Source organism: Puma concolor, chromosome C2 (genome assembly GCF_028749965.1).
Source record: "Puma concolor isolate L17-30 chromosome C2, mPumCon1.1.hap2, whole genome shotgun sequence".
Lineage (NCBI taxonomy): Eukaryota > Metazoa > Chordata > Mammalia > Carnivora > Felidae > Puma > Puma concolor.
In genome coordinates this window covers 133,982,592-133,999,524 of record NC_141675.1, presented here as the reverse complement: position 1 = coordinate 133,999,524, position 16,933 = coordinate 133,982,592, and the positions used below count along the sequence as shown (strand labels likewise).

Below are 16,933 nucleotides of genomic sequence, written 5' to 3'. Positions count from 1 at the left end.
TATCATCACCTCTTTCTTCTCTGCTTTTGTGGGATTATGCCCTCAAAATTTTTTTTTTTTTTGTTATTTTAGTGAGGTTTCAGGAAAGAGCAAAGAGAAATGTGCTTTTTGTTTTTTGGGTTTTTTTTTTTTTTTTTTTGTTTCTCTATCTGGTGTAATTAACAGGAAGATCTGTCATTACCTGAGCTTTCTTTTTATTGAAGACTAACTTCCTGTGGGTGAGGAAATAGATGTTCTGTGTAAGCATTTGGCACAGACTCCAGGCCAATTCTAAAATACCATTATATTAGGAAAGGAGAATCTTTAAAAGGTGTTTTTTTGAGGCGGGGGTTAAGCATCCGACTTTGGCTCAGGTTGTGATCTCGTGGTTTGTGGGTTTGAGCCCCGCGTCAGAGCCTGGAGCCTGCTTTGGATTTTTGTCTCCCTCTCTCTCTCTGCCCCTTGCCCACTCATGCTCTCTCTCTGTCTCTCAAAAATAAATTAAGCCTAGAAAAAAAGTTTTTAAAAACCCTTAAAAAACGTGTTTTTTAAAAAATAAAAAGGAAGGAAATATTTCTTGGATACTGATTGTTTTTTAAACTGAACTCTTTTTATGTTGTGTTTTTCATTCTTGTACTGCTTTTTCTTCATATTCAGCTGAAGTTTGGCTAAAATGGGCAGAGGAAAAATGTTCTGCTCTTGAATACTTTTACATTCCACACACATTTATAACAAGATAAAACTTTCATTCTATTTCAATACTATGGATAGAAATAGCTTCCTCATTTTTCTTTTATAACTTGTTTGAAACAAATACAGAAACTATTGACATGTTTAGAAGGGCTTTTTAAAACATACATTCAACCTTAATTTTCATCTCTGAGAAAAAGGTCATTAAGTCTATGGATCCCTAATTTGCACTGGGATAGTCCAGTGGGGGCTACAATGAGCTCACAGGAGCTGTATGACATGTTTTAAAATTTCAAGGGAAACACAGCAACATCTGTTGGCCACCAAATGAACTACTAGCTTCAGGTAGCTTACAATTTCAGCTATGGATTGTGGTACACTGCTGTTATAACAGACATAACTTTGTGAAGCTGAGTGTTCTGAGGTCACTGTGATCACAAGCAGATGGCACATGGAAATCAATGTGGGACAGGAAACGAGGCTACAGTTTATTTTCTTTAATTTTTTAAAATGTTTATTTATTTTTGAGAGAGAGAGAGAGAGACCGAGTGTGAGTGGGGAGGGGCAGAGAGAGAGGGAGACACAGAATCTGAAGCAGGCTCCAGTCTCTGAGCTGTCAGCACAAAGCAGGATGTGGGGCTCAAACCCATGAACCGTGAGATGATGACCTGAGCCGAAGTTGGAAGCTTAACCAACTGAGCCACCCAGGTGCCCCACGAGGCTATGGTTTCTAATCTGATTCCAAAGTTTGAGTGTACAATGCCTATATTCGTCAGGGTTCTCCAGAGACACAGAGCCAGTAGGATGGATGGATAGATTGATACATACATACATACATACATACATACATACATACATACATACACACATATATAGAAAGAGACATAGTATGAGGGACTGGCTCATGTGATTTTGGAGGCTGAGAAGTCTGACGATCCGCCTGTCTGTAAGCTGGAAGCCCAGGAAAGCTGGTGGTAGAGGTTGAATCCAAATCTGAAGGCCTGAGAATGAGAGGGGCCAATGGTGTAAATCACACTGTGACTCTGAAGGCCCAAGAACCAGAAGTGCTGATGTCTGAAGGCAGGAGAAGATGGATATCCCAGCTCAGGCAGAGAACAGAGAGCAAGTTTGCCCTTCCTCTGCCTTTTTGTTCTATTCAGGCCCTCATCAGATTAGGTGATGCCCACCTGAACTGGGAGGGCAATCTTTTTTACTCAGTCTACAGATTCAAATGCTAATCTCTCCCAGAAATACCATCAGAGACACACTCAGAAATAATGTTTCACTAGCTATTTGGATTCCTTAGCCCTGTCAAGTTGACACAGAAATTAACCAATATAGTGCCCAAAGGTGCATGGACCTCACTGAGAAGTATAGTGATTATAAAATGTGTCCAAAATTATTTGATAAGTTTTCTTCTAAGAGATGGAGACTAATTTTTCTCACCTTGAGTATGGGCTGAATTCAGTAACTTGCTTCTAAAAGATCAAATATTGCAGAAGTGATGGTGTGTGGTTTCCAAATTGTGTCATAAAGGGCATTGCAAACACCTGCTCGCTTTCTCCTTGGATCACTTGTTTTTGAGGAAGCCAGCAGCCACGTTGTAAAGACACTCCAGCAGCCCTATGGAGGTGCCCGCGTGGCAGGGAACTGAACCTGTTTTCCAACAGCCAACAGGGAACTGAAGCTTTCTGTCAACAGTCATGTGAATGAGCTGTTTTGGAAGTCCAGCCCTACTTGACATCCTGACTGCAACCTCAGGAGAGATTCTGAGACACACACCCAGGTAAGCCCCTCCCGAATTCCTGTCCCACAGAAATGATGAGATGATAAATAGAGCTGACTCTTGAACAACTCAGGTTTCTCTGGCTTACTTTATTGTAAGAATACAGTATAACATTCAAAATATGTGTTAATAAGCTATATAATCGGTAAGGCTTCTGGTCAGCAGTAGGCTATTACTAGTTAAGTTTTGGGAGAGTCAAAAGTTAATATGTGGATCTTTGATTATGAGAGGGGCTGGTATGCCTAGCCCCTGTGTTGTTCAAGGGTCAACTGTATTTGTTTTCTAAGCCACTAAATTTGGGGGGTAATTTGTTAAACAGCAACTGATAATTAATAAGTAAGTGTGGAATAATGAATGAAATATTTTTTTTCTTTCTGTTACGTATATATATTTTTACAAATAGCTATTAAGTTGTTAGAACCTAAATACTTCTTAAGTTGATAAATCTAACTACTTAACGAATAGAACTTTGGCTATTTATTTTGGCCTGGAACATCATGGAAAACTTACTGAGACACTAAGTGTGCTATTCACTGACAAAGTTAGAGAAATCATAATTAAATTAAAGATAGTTGCCAAATTATTTTCTCCCTCTAATTTTTTTAAGCATATACGTAATTGGTACCTATTTTTGGAATGGAAAAATTTATGGCTTTTGATTATGAACACATTTTTTATCATGTCCATAGAGCCATGAAAACAGAGAAAAATTACATTCAGAGTTAAGGTCTCAAGAAAAGTGATCATTTGAGAGTAAATTGATTAATATTCAATAAACATAAGTGAACTTATTGTTTTGAAGATATCATATATATCCATAGTTTGGTTAATATAAAATTGGGGGATAAATTAACCTGCACATCCAATGAAGAATGGAAATACTGGCTTATGGGTATAGTTGTATGTGCCTTCAGTGCAGCAGTCCATTTACTGTGAATAAGAAGAGATGAAGCACCCCCTAGTGGTAGTTGTTGATATAATTCATGGCAGAAAAAAACACACAAGTTCCTTCCTTTAGTTGGGTCAGTGTGTAAAGTACTTATCTGTTTTTTTATCTCATTGATAGTATTAAACCCTTGGTTACTACTTTGAATTTGAAGGTTTTTGAAGGCAATCACAACACCTATAGTTTTTTGTTGATTTTTTTTTTAGCCAAATTCAACAACATTGGGTAGCTTTATTTTATATGGGAAAAACGAAACCTTTTCGTGTTAATACATTTTTTTATTTTTAAAAATGTTTATTTATTCATTTTGAGGAGAGAGAGAGAGAGAGAAAGAAACTGAAAGCACGGGTGGGGTAGGGGCAGAGAGAGACAGAGAATCCCAAGCAGGCTCTGCCCTGTCAGCACAGAGCCCAACGTGGGCCTCAATCCCACAAACTGTGACATCATGATCTGAGCTGAAATCAAGAGTCCACGATCAACTGACTGAGCCACCCAGGTCCCCTTCATGTTAACAGAGAAAGAAAAGAAAAAACCCGAGGCTATATGAATTTTTTCAAAGCAGATTACATCAGCATTACGTAAGCATCTTACAAATGTAAGGTGCCCTTTATGTTTGGATTAAATTGGTTGTAAAGTAGCATCTGCCAACCTTCTCGTCCATGTAGTAAACAGATATTTAAAACACTAACTTTGTCCTAAATACTTAACTATGCAGAGGGTTGTAGGAAAAGGAAGTGAGACATTCAGAAAAGTGAACACGTGTGGTGTAGTTCTGCGGACACCAGGGGAGCCCATGCCAAGCACCTCACATGGGTGGGAGGGAATGGATAAGGCCTTCAGAGGAAGAGGCCTATAAAGGCTGTGAGCAAGAGCCGACCTGGGAAAGTCGTTTTGCTATTTGGATTTATTCTAGTTTTACAGAATGACAGTTTTGACAAACTGTGGCTTGAACTAAATATAAATTGCTCTAACAAAAGGATAACAACCATGTTTTGTGAATTTGCTGATTACTATTTGTACTTGTAATGGGAATATCTGTTCTATTTGTTTCAGAGAACTATGACATTACCACCTCTCAGAGCAATGATTCATTTTTTACTAGGAAGACTTCTCCATGTTTACTTAACCTTGTCTTCAGAATTGCCACCCATCTATTCTCGAAGGGTGATTAATAATTTATGCCATGTGAATAGAGGATGACTAACTTAGTCCACAGTGCAGTTAACAGCCTAATTTTAAAAATGCACAATGATCTAAACTTATTTTTAGCAAGAATTAATAACAAGTAGTTTACACTTTTATAGATAAGTGTGGTTTGTAGACATATATGAACTTGGTGTGATTTTAGACCCCAACAGCATATTATTTAGGATACCAGTTTAGCTCTACAAATGTCTGTTCCCCACAACAGACTGGAGCTATATTGTACCCCTTGTTCTGGTTCCAGAGGTATAGCTATCCATGGAGAAGTCAGCAGGAAACACAGGAAGCTAGCACAGTAGAAATAAATTTTTTTAATGAATACCATATTTTTACTCAGTTGATCAGAGAGAAGCCTTAAAGTATTATATTAGCTTTACTTAGATAATTATTAATATAATAGAAAAATAAGTGGCTTTCTAACATGTAACAAGTAATTTAGCAATTACATATTTGTTCCTAGTTATTTCTTTTAATCATGAAGCAGAATTCAAAATTCTTTAAGGTAGGTAGGTTGCAAATGTAGCAAATAAGGAATAGGATTTTGTTCAAGACATCTTGGGCAATGTCAGATTAGATCTAAAGAGAGTTTATACTCTAAGTATTCTTTTGGTTGCAAGTGAAGAAATCCAATTCAGCCTTATTTAAACAAAAAGTTGATTTATTAGCCTGTGTGCCTGGAGTGAGGAGGAACTGGCATCAGGTACAATGGACTGAAGAAACAAAATGGTCCTTCCTTCTTCTCTTTTGAGCTCTGCTCAGCCATCCCTAGGCTTTCTGTGTGTTGACTGGCCTGGTTTGGTTAGAGTGCAGAACCCTAGATCCTGGGGGAGACATCTAGGTCCTTGCTACTCCCGGTGTTGTGCACAGAACAGCAGCAGAGGCTTCATCTGTGAGCTTCGTAGAAATGCAGACTCTCTGAGTTAGAATCTGCCTATTAAAAGACCCCTAGTTGTTTGGTGTGTATATTAAAGCTTGACAGTGTCCCTATCAGACCACTGTGGCTGGGAAAAGGGGTTTTTAGACTTGGCTGGGCCCGGGTCTCATTGGCATTAACAGAAATATAGGGGTATGGGAGGGCAGCTGAGCTCTACCAGAATCACATGACTGGGCTGAGAGAATGTAAGCCAGAAGTGTCGGATTATGTACATATGTACATACAATGCATTCTCACTGCAATGGAAAAATGATGATTTTGTCAGACGAAGGGAATGGTTTAAGATGAATCTTAATTTGAAAAAATGCTGGGGACGTCTAAGATGGTTTCTGAGGGAAAGAAGCTGGAAAGAAGAGAGAGGCTGCGGATGTATTTTCTATGTTGTACAAACATGTTATTATCGGGGTCTTCTTTACAAGATAAACTTCTGAGTTTCAGAGTGAAATGAATAAGTAGACCAAACTTCATAACTTTGATTACCTGCCTGAGAAAAATATTTTATTTCTATAATGGACTTTTGTTATCTTTATTAGTTACCTGGCACATGATCGATCCCTCCTTATATTTTGAGAATTCCCTATTTTATGTGACCTTCTGGGAGGCATAGGCTACCTTCTGCTCTACGAAGAAAATACCAGTGCAGCCACCCAGGCAGTTCTGAACTTAGAACTGCCCCTGCCCTTTTGGCTTACTGTTCAGTTGTCACTGTTTTGAAATTCCCAATAAAATTTTAACAAAGAGGGGCGCCTGGGTGGCTCAGTCTGTTGAGCTCAGGTCAGGATCTCACAGTTTGTGAGTTTGAGCCCTGCTTCGGGCCCTGTGCTGACAGGTCAGACCCTGGAGCCTGCTTCAGATTCTGTGCCTCCCTCTCTTCTGGCTTTCCCCTGCTCATTCTGTTGTCTCTCTCTCTCTTTCTCAAAAACAACTAAACATTAAAAAAAATTAAAAAACAATTAACAAAGAGACCTGCATTTTCATTTTGTAATGAGCCTCACAAATTATGTGACTGGTTGTGCTTGTACCTAATAATGCTGACTGATCATGCTTCTTTTTTCCTATAATACAAGTTAGATCAGATGCCTAAACTTTCTTCCTAATATGCCAGTTTAGGCATCTTGATCCGACTAACTTGTGTTTTAGAAAATGAAATATTATCAGTCAACATTATTCCCATATACTACTTTTTGGGCATTTATAATCTTCCCATGTGCTGTAATTATTTGTGCATCCATATTATGTCTTATATTATGTTGGGAATTTCGTGTTCCCACAGCATGATATCCCTCTCTATTATCTATGTATGTATGTTTGTATCTATCGATCGATCATCTATCCATGTATCTACCTACATATTTATAGTTGAGCAGCATGTTTTTAATAATATAGTCTCATTCAATCCTCATCTAAGCCCTGTAAGTGTTGTTGTTGTTGTTGTTTTTGTTGTTGTTGTTGTTGTTGTTATATAATGATTATTGTTAAAGGACTGTGGTTCAGAGGCATCATATGTCCAAGCCTTTCAATGTCATGACGTTAGGGTTAAAAGACAGGGTGATGTGAATCGCTCCTCTCTATATGCATTACATTTTCTAGGGTGCTTCTAGAATCATTTCAGGATTGAAAACTTCCATTACCCAGATGAAAAAAACAGAGAGATTTTGACAGACTGTTCAAAGAACAGACATAATAATTAGCCAGTTCAAAGTTTGATGTGAACCTGACTCCATGAAATTTTCTATAGTGGTAGTAAAAAGAAAAAAAAATGAGGTACATATACAACCAAATGGTTGTAGTTTACAGATTTTCAAAAATGGCATATTTATATTAACAAATGTTCTTAAGACAGGAGGGAGGACTAGAAGATACTACCTGCTTTGTTTTATCTCTACAATTTTATTTATTTTGAAAATGTTTCTTCATGTGCCTTTTGGCTGCCACAAAATCTCTGTAAGCATAGTTAAAATAGTTTCAGCTAATCTGATAATATAAATATTTTTAAAAACATAACCACCAGGAATGCTCAGTATCTTTGAGAGTTCATGGCAACAAAAATAACTATAAGAGTTATATACACAAGCCAGGTTGTTCAAGTATTTAAACAAATATTTGATTATCTCATTAGCTCCAAAGCAAATATTTCCAGCTAATAATTGAAAAAAATTATATTTAGAAAAACATTATTGTTATTATTATTTATTTATTTATTTATTTATTTATTTATTTATTTTGGTAAGACAGTGAGATTTATGTTGGAAGGAAACACCCTCATAAAATGTCAATTTTCTGAAATTAAATATAATTTGAAACCTGCTATGTAATGTTTATAGAGTATGACTTTTAACTCATTTAACAAGTTATAGGCAATTGAATAGTCTCTAAGTTCCTCCACAGAAACACCTTTTGTTTTTTTCCTGTAACCCTGCGAGGATATTCTCTAGTCTCTTACAATAAAATAATTTTGTATTATTAGAAGATGTGATCCCTGTTTTAAGAAATATAGTCACTTTTTTTTGTTTATTTATTTTGAGAAAGAGAGAAGGGGAGAGAGAGAGAGAATGGGGGAGTGGCAGAGAGAGAGAGAGCGGTAGAGAGAGAAAGAATCCCAAGCAGGCTCAGTGCTGCCAGCACAGAGCCCAACTCGGGCTCAATCTCACAACAGTGAGATCGTGACCTGAGCTGAAATCAACAGTCAGAAGTTTCACCAACTAAGCCACCAGGCGCCCTGAAATATAGTCACTTTTTAAGGTAATAATTTATGTTTTTACTATGGAGCAGAAGACTTAGGGATGATAAGCAAGACATGCTCACAAATAAAAATCAACACCCTCTATTACAGAAAAAGAAGAGTCATGGTTTCACTCAGCTACAAAATCAGGAGGTAGAAAACTGCCTGGCGGGGTGGGGGTTTGGGGGGGGGACAGGATTTACTCACCACCTGATTCTCTTCTTCCTTATGGAGAGAGATTTTGGTTAGAAGAAGTGGAGTGACTCAGAAATCTGATTTAGCGTAGAGTCAGGCTGATGCCAGCCCAGATTTACAGAATCAATTCTCCCTCAGCCTTTGAGCAGGGTGTGTGACCTCAGAGTCTCATAAGGCCCCACACTCAGAAAGACCTTGTGCATGTGCCTGTTTCAGCACTGTCCTACTGTTATCTTGAAATTCTTGACAGTTTTTTTGGCTAGGAGTCTTGATTTTCGTTTTGCACTGGGCCCTAACCCATGTAGCCACAAGCCATGAGGCCAGTCCTGCCTCTGATGCTGCCAAACCTGTCTAGCCACCTCTACGTGGAAACCCCAAACCGTCCACTCCCCAAACACTCTGACTTTTCACACTCTGCACCCGGGTTTTCTTCTTGCCTCATCTGGTGTGACTCACCTCAGTTTTCAATGTGTGTTTAAAAAGTCACCTATAGCCTCACTTGTCCTTTCTCATGGTGAAAGGTAGTCCTTCATCTGTGGAAGTCTTATTATTATTATTATTATTTTTTTTTTGTAATGCTTATTTATTTATCTTGAGAGGTGAGGGTGGGTCAAGAGGGGCAGAGAGGGAGAGAGAGAATCCCAAGCAGGTCCTGTGCTGACAGCGAGATGCCCCTATGGAAGTCTCATCTTGTCTCACCTTCTCCAGAACCTGTTCCAGTAATTATTATACTCTCCTAGGTCTTCAACCTTTCTCTCTTCATTGGTTCCTTCTCTGAAACCTATGGACATATGTTACATGAGCACCCTCTTCCAAGGCCCTGGTAAACTGGTTTAACTCCCAGACAACTTGCAGAGTATACATCTGTCCAATGGAAACAAATTCTTGCCAGGCCCAAAGGAGTGGATGTAGCTACTCCTCAGCTCTGGTCCATAGTGTCAACGCTGGAAGCTGGATGTGGTTCCCTACTCCAGCTCTACTATTTACTAGCTGTGTAGCCTGGAGCAAGTTACTTAACTTCTCTATGCCACCGTTTTCTTATGAAAAATGAAGATAATAATAGTACCTACTTCAAAGGGGTGTTAGGAGAGCAAAATTAAATATGTTTAGAACCATTTCTGGCAGGGGCGCCTGGGTGGCTCAGTTGGTTAAGCATTTGACTCTTGGTTTCAGCTCAGGTCATGATTTTGAGGTTCCTGAGTTCAAGCCCTGCCTTGGCCTCTGAGCTGACAGCACAGAGCTTGCTTGGGATTCTCTCTCTCTCTTTCTCTCTCTCTCTCTGCCCCTCCCCAGCTCATGCTCACTTTCTCTCTCTCTCAAAATAAATAAATAAACTTAAAAAAGAAAGAGCCATTTGTGACATACAGTAAGCATTATCTAAATATTTCTAATTATTACCCTGTCTTCCTTCAGCTCTGCTCTCTCTCCTGCCTCTTCCTTCACATTACCGAAGTGTAATGATGGTTAGGGGTAAACAGAATACTGTTCTGCTTGTCAAAGAAATTATGAGACATTTGGAAATAAGTGGAAAAGAAAGGCACATGTCCTTTCAGTATTGGACCTGTTGTGTTCAGCCATGGTCTTTAATTGTCAAATCTGGAAAACAGGAAAGATAGCATTCAGCACCCTGCATCCTCCTCTTACAACTTATAACCAGATGAAAACAAAAACATTCTGTTAAAAGCACTGCCATATAAAGGCTCAGCAGAGCTGTCTGTAGCATCTTCTTCAGAGGGGTGTGTGGGAATTGCTTTGTCTGTGTATCACCAAAGGGATAGCTCTTTCCTCTAGCCAGTCTAATAAAAGACTATGAAGGTAATGAATTATTAGCCTCAACACTTGAAAATGTCAGCATCTTCCAAATTCCTGTTCCACCACAAAATAAAGTTCAGATTCATTGAATATGCTGTTACAGTAGTACCTATTCTAACTTTTTTTTTTTTTTTTGAGAAAACATCATGTTCCTTGGGTGAAATCTTCTGGAATATTGTCTGGTTACAGTTTAATGTGATTAAAATCAATCCAGTAGCCCAAGCCAGAAAGCTAGGATGTAACTAAATTCTATATGCATCCCTGTATATCACCTCTTTACCAGCCATTCTATCACCACATGGTTTTTACCTCTAAGCTGTAACCCCTACCCCCTTCTAATTTTTTTTTTTTTTCAACGTTTATTTATTTTTGGGACAGAGAGAGACAGAGCATGAACGGGCGAGGGGCAGAGAGAGAGGGAGACACAGAATCGGAAACAGGCTCCAGGCTCTGAGCCATCAGCCCAGAGCCCGACGCGGGGCTCGAACTCACGGACCGCGAGATCGTGACCTGGCTGAAGTCGGACGCTTAACCGACTGCGCCACCCAGGCGCCCCACCCCTACCCCCTTCTAATTCCAGTTTAAGAACTTTCCTATCTCAGGGGCTCTCAATGTTAGAAGTACATTTGAATCTTCCTGAGCCTAAAATATATGTATATAAAGATTTTCAGGCCCACACCAATGTGTATATTTTTATAAGGGTTTTCAGGAAGAGTTAAACTCTGAACTCCTTAGGTTGGCAAACAAAATCCTTCATGATACTCTCAAAGCCTTCCTGTTCATTTTCACTCTCAATATCCCATCAGTAGCCCGGTATACGCTTACATGAAAATGTTCTAGTTTCTTTCTGCACCAAAGTTTCGTTTCCGGTCCTTTTAATTTTGTTTGCCCTGCCTGGAATTCCCACAGGGTTTGTTCTTATTTTAGGGGTTACACCTTCTATAAATGCATCCCTTATTTCATCAGATTTTCTTAGGCACCCCTCCCCACATGCTATCACTAGCTTGTATGTACATTTCCAAACCTCTGCTTACATTACATAGTAAGGCCAATGTTGATGGCACTGATGAATGCTCGTGTTCTGATCTTTCTGTATGATTTGCCGCTCCTTAAGAATTCTTATTCATCTCTGAACGTACCTAGCACACAAGGATACTAAAGTTTTTTGAATAATAAACGTGCATGAAATTACATCAGAAATAGATCATGAAAGAAGATAATCATGGGAATGGGAAGAACGACAGTGAGTATCTAGAGCTTCTAATTCCCTTCTTTGGATCACTGTTCTAGGTTAGCCTGAAACCCAGAGTGTCAAGCAGCCTGGTAAATGTGCACTACAGCTGCCCTATGGGACCAATGTAAGCCTTCTGTGACTGTCTCAACTGACCTCAAGGAGGAATCAAAAACAAGAACTGGAGGGGTGACTGGTGGCTCAGGAGGCTAAGCCTCTGACTCTTGTTTTTAGTTCAGGTCATGATCTCATGGTTTGTAAGTTTAAGCCCCGCATTTTGCCCAGCATTGGGCTCCATGCTGACGGGGCATGGGGCATGCCTGGGATTCTTTCCGTCTCCCTCCCTCTCTGCCTCTCCCCCACTTTCCCTCAAAGTAAATAAATAAAACTTAAAAAAAAAAACCAAAAAACGAAAAGTAAGAACTAGAAAACCAGATAGGCAGAGGCATGCAAGTAATATTTTTAAACAATCAGATATGATAGAAGCATAATGTATTAAGATGACCTAAGGATCTTTCTCCTGTCTATGTGGAAATCAATAACCCTTAATTTTTACAATTGTAACAAATTATATTTTGTGATGTGAAAAAATTTGGAGAACTGCTTGGAATCACTTATACTTCTCCCCCTTTTTGTATTTATAATCTCCTGTAGCTAACAAGCTTTGGAGTTCTTCAGACCAATCTGAGATACTGTTTCCTGGGCTATAGTTCTCAGCGAGGCAATGAATAAAGTGTTTACCAACCTATTTTGAGGTTGGTTTTCTTTCAGTTGACATCAAGGATACTTTGACACCAACTAAGGGGAATGGTAAATATTCAGGTGGAGTCAGCTTTAAACTGGTGTAGTGGTTGTACCTTCTCCCCTTCCCTCCAGATGCTTCCATCCAGGGTGATGTCACATCTCCTCAAACAATGAGGACCACATTGACCACATGCCCAGGTTTTCTGGTCAGTCCCAGTTTACATCTATTTTCTGACATAATTATTAACAGTATCCTCCCTTTTACTCTCAAAAGTGTTTTTATTTTAAGTTTATTTATTTATTTTGAGAGAGAGAGAAAGTAAAAGTGGGGGAAGGGCAGAGAGAGAGAGGGAGAGAGAGAATCCCAAGCAGGCTCTGCACTGCCAGCATGGGTCCCAACGCAGGGCTATATCTCATGAACCGAGATCATAACCTGAGCCAGAATCAAGAGTCTGAGGCTTAACCAACTGAGCCACCCAGGTGCCTTCAAAAGTATTTTAGTTTTGGGGCGCCTGGGTGGCTCAGTCGATTGAGCGTCAGACTTCGGCTCGGGTCATGATCTCGTGGTCTGTGGGTTCGAGCCCCACGTCGGGCTCTGTGCTGACAGCTCAGAGCCTGGAGCCTGCTTCAGATTCTGCATCTCCCTCTCTCTCTGCCCCTCCCCTGCTCATGCTCTGTCTCTCTGTCAAAAATAAATAAAACATTAAAAAAATGAAAAATAAAATATATATAAAAAATATTTTAGTTTTATTGACAAATTATACATGCACTCTAATTCAAATTTTGTCTGTTGACAAGAAAGTTCTTACGTCAACTAACTCATTTGATGTGAATGAGCACAAATGTGAGTATTGTGAATATACACACATTAGCCTTCCACCTAAAATGGAAAGCTAATTTTTCCCATGTAAGCTGAATGTTTTTTCTCTTTCTGGTTTTTCATGGTGACAATGATGGTGATGTTCATGAGTATACTATCAGAAAATAAAATATCAAGAAAATATCAAGAAAATCTCATGAAAATCAGAAATTAATTCCTTCTATTTTTTTCAGCTTTTCACTTTCTAAGTGCCTTTCTTTCTTTCTTTCTTTCTTTCTTTCTTTCTTTCTTTCTCTCTCTCTTTCTTTCTTTCTTTCTTTCTTTCTTTCTTTCTTTCTTTCTTTCTTTCTATCTTTCTTTCTTTCTTTCAAGTAGGCTCCATGACCAACGTGGGGCTTGAATTCACGACCCTGAGATTGAGAGACACATGCTCTACTGAATGAGCCAGCCAGGCGCCCCTTCTAAGTGCTTTAAGATGTAATAAATCATGTCTATGCATGTTCAACATTTTGATTTATATTTCCTATTATATTTTATCTCTAATTTATAACAAAATTTTGTAAGTGTAAGAAAGGTACTGAAACAGGGGCTGTTTAAAACACCCTTCATGATTTATGAAAATGTGAGCACTAGGATATATATTTTAAATTATGTAGTGGTCAGGAAGAGATGCTGGTGTATAAAAAACAGTTGAGAATAAACTGGTAAAGACATGCTTAGGACAAGAAAGAAGAAATGTAATTGTACCGTAGGATGTGATTTACTAAAGCAAAAACATTATTGGTTTTAGTAGTTATTAATGTTTACTGAAGCCTAGTTTAGTTATTTTAATAAAGAGAATTTTTTTTCTTCTTTTTGGAACGGAATTGGGGGGAATTAATAGTTAGGGTTAAATCTGGGTGAGCCCAGGATAGAGCTACCATTTTAAGCCCCAGGCCAACTTCATTCTTTGAAGTTCAGAATGAGTGACCACGGCAAGATGTAGTCATCTGGTGGCAGGAAATTACAGGGACGTCTTTTTAAATTACAGAGATAGTTTTTGAATGCTTCAGTGGTGAAACTGCAAAAACAAACAGCAGTAGTTGGAATAGCAGTAGTAGTTGGAGCCAATATTTATTATGTGCTAACCTTGGGTCAGATGTGGGGCTCAGTATTTTATATGAAATTTTTCAATTAATCCTCACAACAGTCTTATGAGCTGAGCCTATCCTTAACTTCATTTTACAGATGAACCTAGACTTGGCCAATGGTAGAGCCTGGAAAGAAATACCCTTTAGTATGATTCTAGTGTGTAAGCTTTTAATTAATATGCTAAGCTTCACCTCTAACAATACAGCACGTGTCATAACAGCTGCCACTCATTGAGTACTTACTATGTGCTGAGTGCTTTAAAATTATTTTTAATCATCAAAGTGTAAATATATTAGTTCTATTTTCCCACAAGGAAACTAAAGCTCAGAGAGTCTGGATTAGTTTTCCGTTGTACAAATTAGTACAATTTTAGTCATTCAAAACAACATAAATGTATTCTGTTACAGTTTTGGAGGTCAGAAGTTCTAAAATCAAGGTTTCAGCAGGGCTGTGTTCCTCCAGTCTCTGCTTCCATCATCAAAGCTCTGGCCCTGACCTTCCTACCTTCCCCTTAGAAAGACCTTTGTAATTACATCGGGCCCACCTGGATAATCCAAAATAATCCCTCCATCTCCAGATCCTTAATTTAATCACATCTGTGAAGTCCCTTTTGCTGTGTAAGGTGACATATTCTCAGGTTCCAATGACTAGCAAGTTGATATCTTTGGAGGGACCATTATTCAGTCTAACTAATTTGCCCCCAAGTCACAGAGTTGATAAGTATTAGAGATGAGATTTGAATCTAGATGTTTTTAGGCTCCAAAGTTCATGCTATTTCTGTTCTACCACATTAATGATGATCCCATGGGGCGCCTGGGTGGCGCAGTCGGTTAAGCGTCCGACTTCAACCAGGTCACGATCTCACGGTCCGTGAGTTCGAGCCCCGCGTCGGGCTCTGGGCAGATGGCTCAGAGCCTGGAGCCTGTTTCCGATTCTGTGTCTCCCTCTCTCTCTGCCCCTCGCCCGTTCATGCTCTGTCTCTCTCTGTCCCAAAAATAAATAAACGTTGAAAAAAAAATTAAAAAAAAAAAATGATGATCCCATCAGTTATTCAAAGAAACATTTATTGAGATTACAAAAAGAGCCATACAGTGCCTGTGGTAGGTACCAGAAAATATGAAATGCTTTATGAGTTGGAGTCATCTTTGTGCACGTGCCTTATTAATTTCTGTAACTTCCAAACGTGCCAGAGATTAAAGATTTAATAAGCCTAAATAATTAATAAGTAAGATAAAATACCTTCTAGAATAAGTATTTGTTAGGCCCCACTCTTTTTAAGTTAAGACATTATTTATTTCTCTCTTCCAGAGATTAACACTAAGTAAAAGTTTCGTAGGATACTTTTTAATATTTGATTTTTTTCCTTCAGATTTGTGAAGTGGAAACCTTTCCTGGGTAGAGTATAGATACGAGCAAAACATCTAATTCTGTTTTTCAGTATTTGTGAGATTTGTTTCCTTTACTACTAAAAAAGCAGCACAATGCTTGATGGTCTTTTTTGTATTTTGGAAGGGGCATATACATTTACTCCAAATCTTTAACCAAGGAGCCCAAAGGCCTACCTTCCAGGTTGGTAGGTTCCAGAGCAAGAGAAGGCTTTTTAGCTGGACCAGTAGATCTGCTGTGTATCTTTTAAGACCTATGGGATCCAAATATCTATGGCAGATCTGCCTGAATGAAGTCTATGGCAGGGAAATTACAATGCTGTCTCTGGCAGATAACTATTCCTCTTGAGAATCAGCTTTTGGTTTTCTCCTTGTTCCTAACAGAGATTAAATTTTTGGTCATGGCACCCTGAGTGTTCCTAGGACCTGCACTGTACATTAAGGACTGGGTGATATCTGAACCTAAGTCATACACTTAGATGTTGTAGCAGCCCTTTAACATTAAGTTGAAACGCCAGATTTCAGTTCCAAAAGATCAAATTAAATTGAATAAACAAGCGATTCATATTCCCAATAAGTTTACCCTTGCTGTATGACCACATCTCCCCTCAACTCTTGCATCTGATTGCAGAGGGAATCTCCCTTAGATGAGTTGATTGGGGGAAAATGAATGAGTTTGTTTACTGATGGCTATGCACCAGCCAGAACTGGATTCTGGTCCTATTATAGACTTAGAAGTGGTCTTGAAGGAAAACAGGGAAGAGATATCCTCTCTGTTGGCAAAGCTTGTGCCAGAACATTTCACTATCTAATTTGTCTGGAAAGACAGATGGCCTGCAGAAATGGATCTATATGCAGAATATGTTCAGAGAATTGTATGGAATAATACTGGAGGATTGGTCATAAGGAGTAGGTAGATGAATCTGTTTTTTTTTTTTTTTTTAAAGAACAAAGGGACATGGAAGTTGTGGTAGAGGAAGTAAGTCATGTCAACTATAGTTTTATGACTACTTGCAGAACTGTATTTTCTACTCTGTGTTCACCCTTGATCTCTCAATTATTTATCTTAACAAATATTCTACTATTATATATAGGGTGTGCTGGTAGTGTTTAACTTTACAATTTAATCCACAGATTATAAAATGTCACGATGGAGACATTTTCATGATATAGATCTAAGGGTCATATCCATAGGTCATGGATGTTATAAATAGGTCATGGTTTATATTATTGTAAAATATTATAATACATTATAATATAAATTATAAGTTAGATTATATTATAGATCATGGTTTGCTGTTTGCAAATTTAAATATAGAAGTGGGTGTTTGTTGATTTTGTGAAGCTAAGTAGAG

At 38.6% G+C, this 16,933-nt stretch overlaps 1 long non-coding RNA gene across 1 annotated transcript in view; it reads left to right on the top strand.

Annotated features, from left to right (window-relative positions):
• The first annotated feature begins 2,135 nt into the window (after positions 1–2,135).
• Positions 2,136–16,933, top strand: part of LOC147577545 (uncharacterized) — a 523,754-nt gene continuing 508,956 nt past the window's right edge. The window contains exon 1 of the long non-coding RNA XR_015240383.1: positions 2,136–2,455. This is a non-coding gene — a long non-coding RNA (uncharacterized LOC147577545). The remainder of the gene's footprint in view (positions 2,456–16,933) is intronic.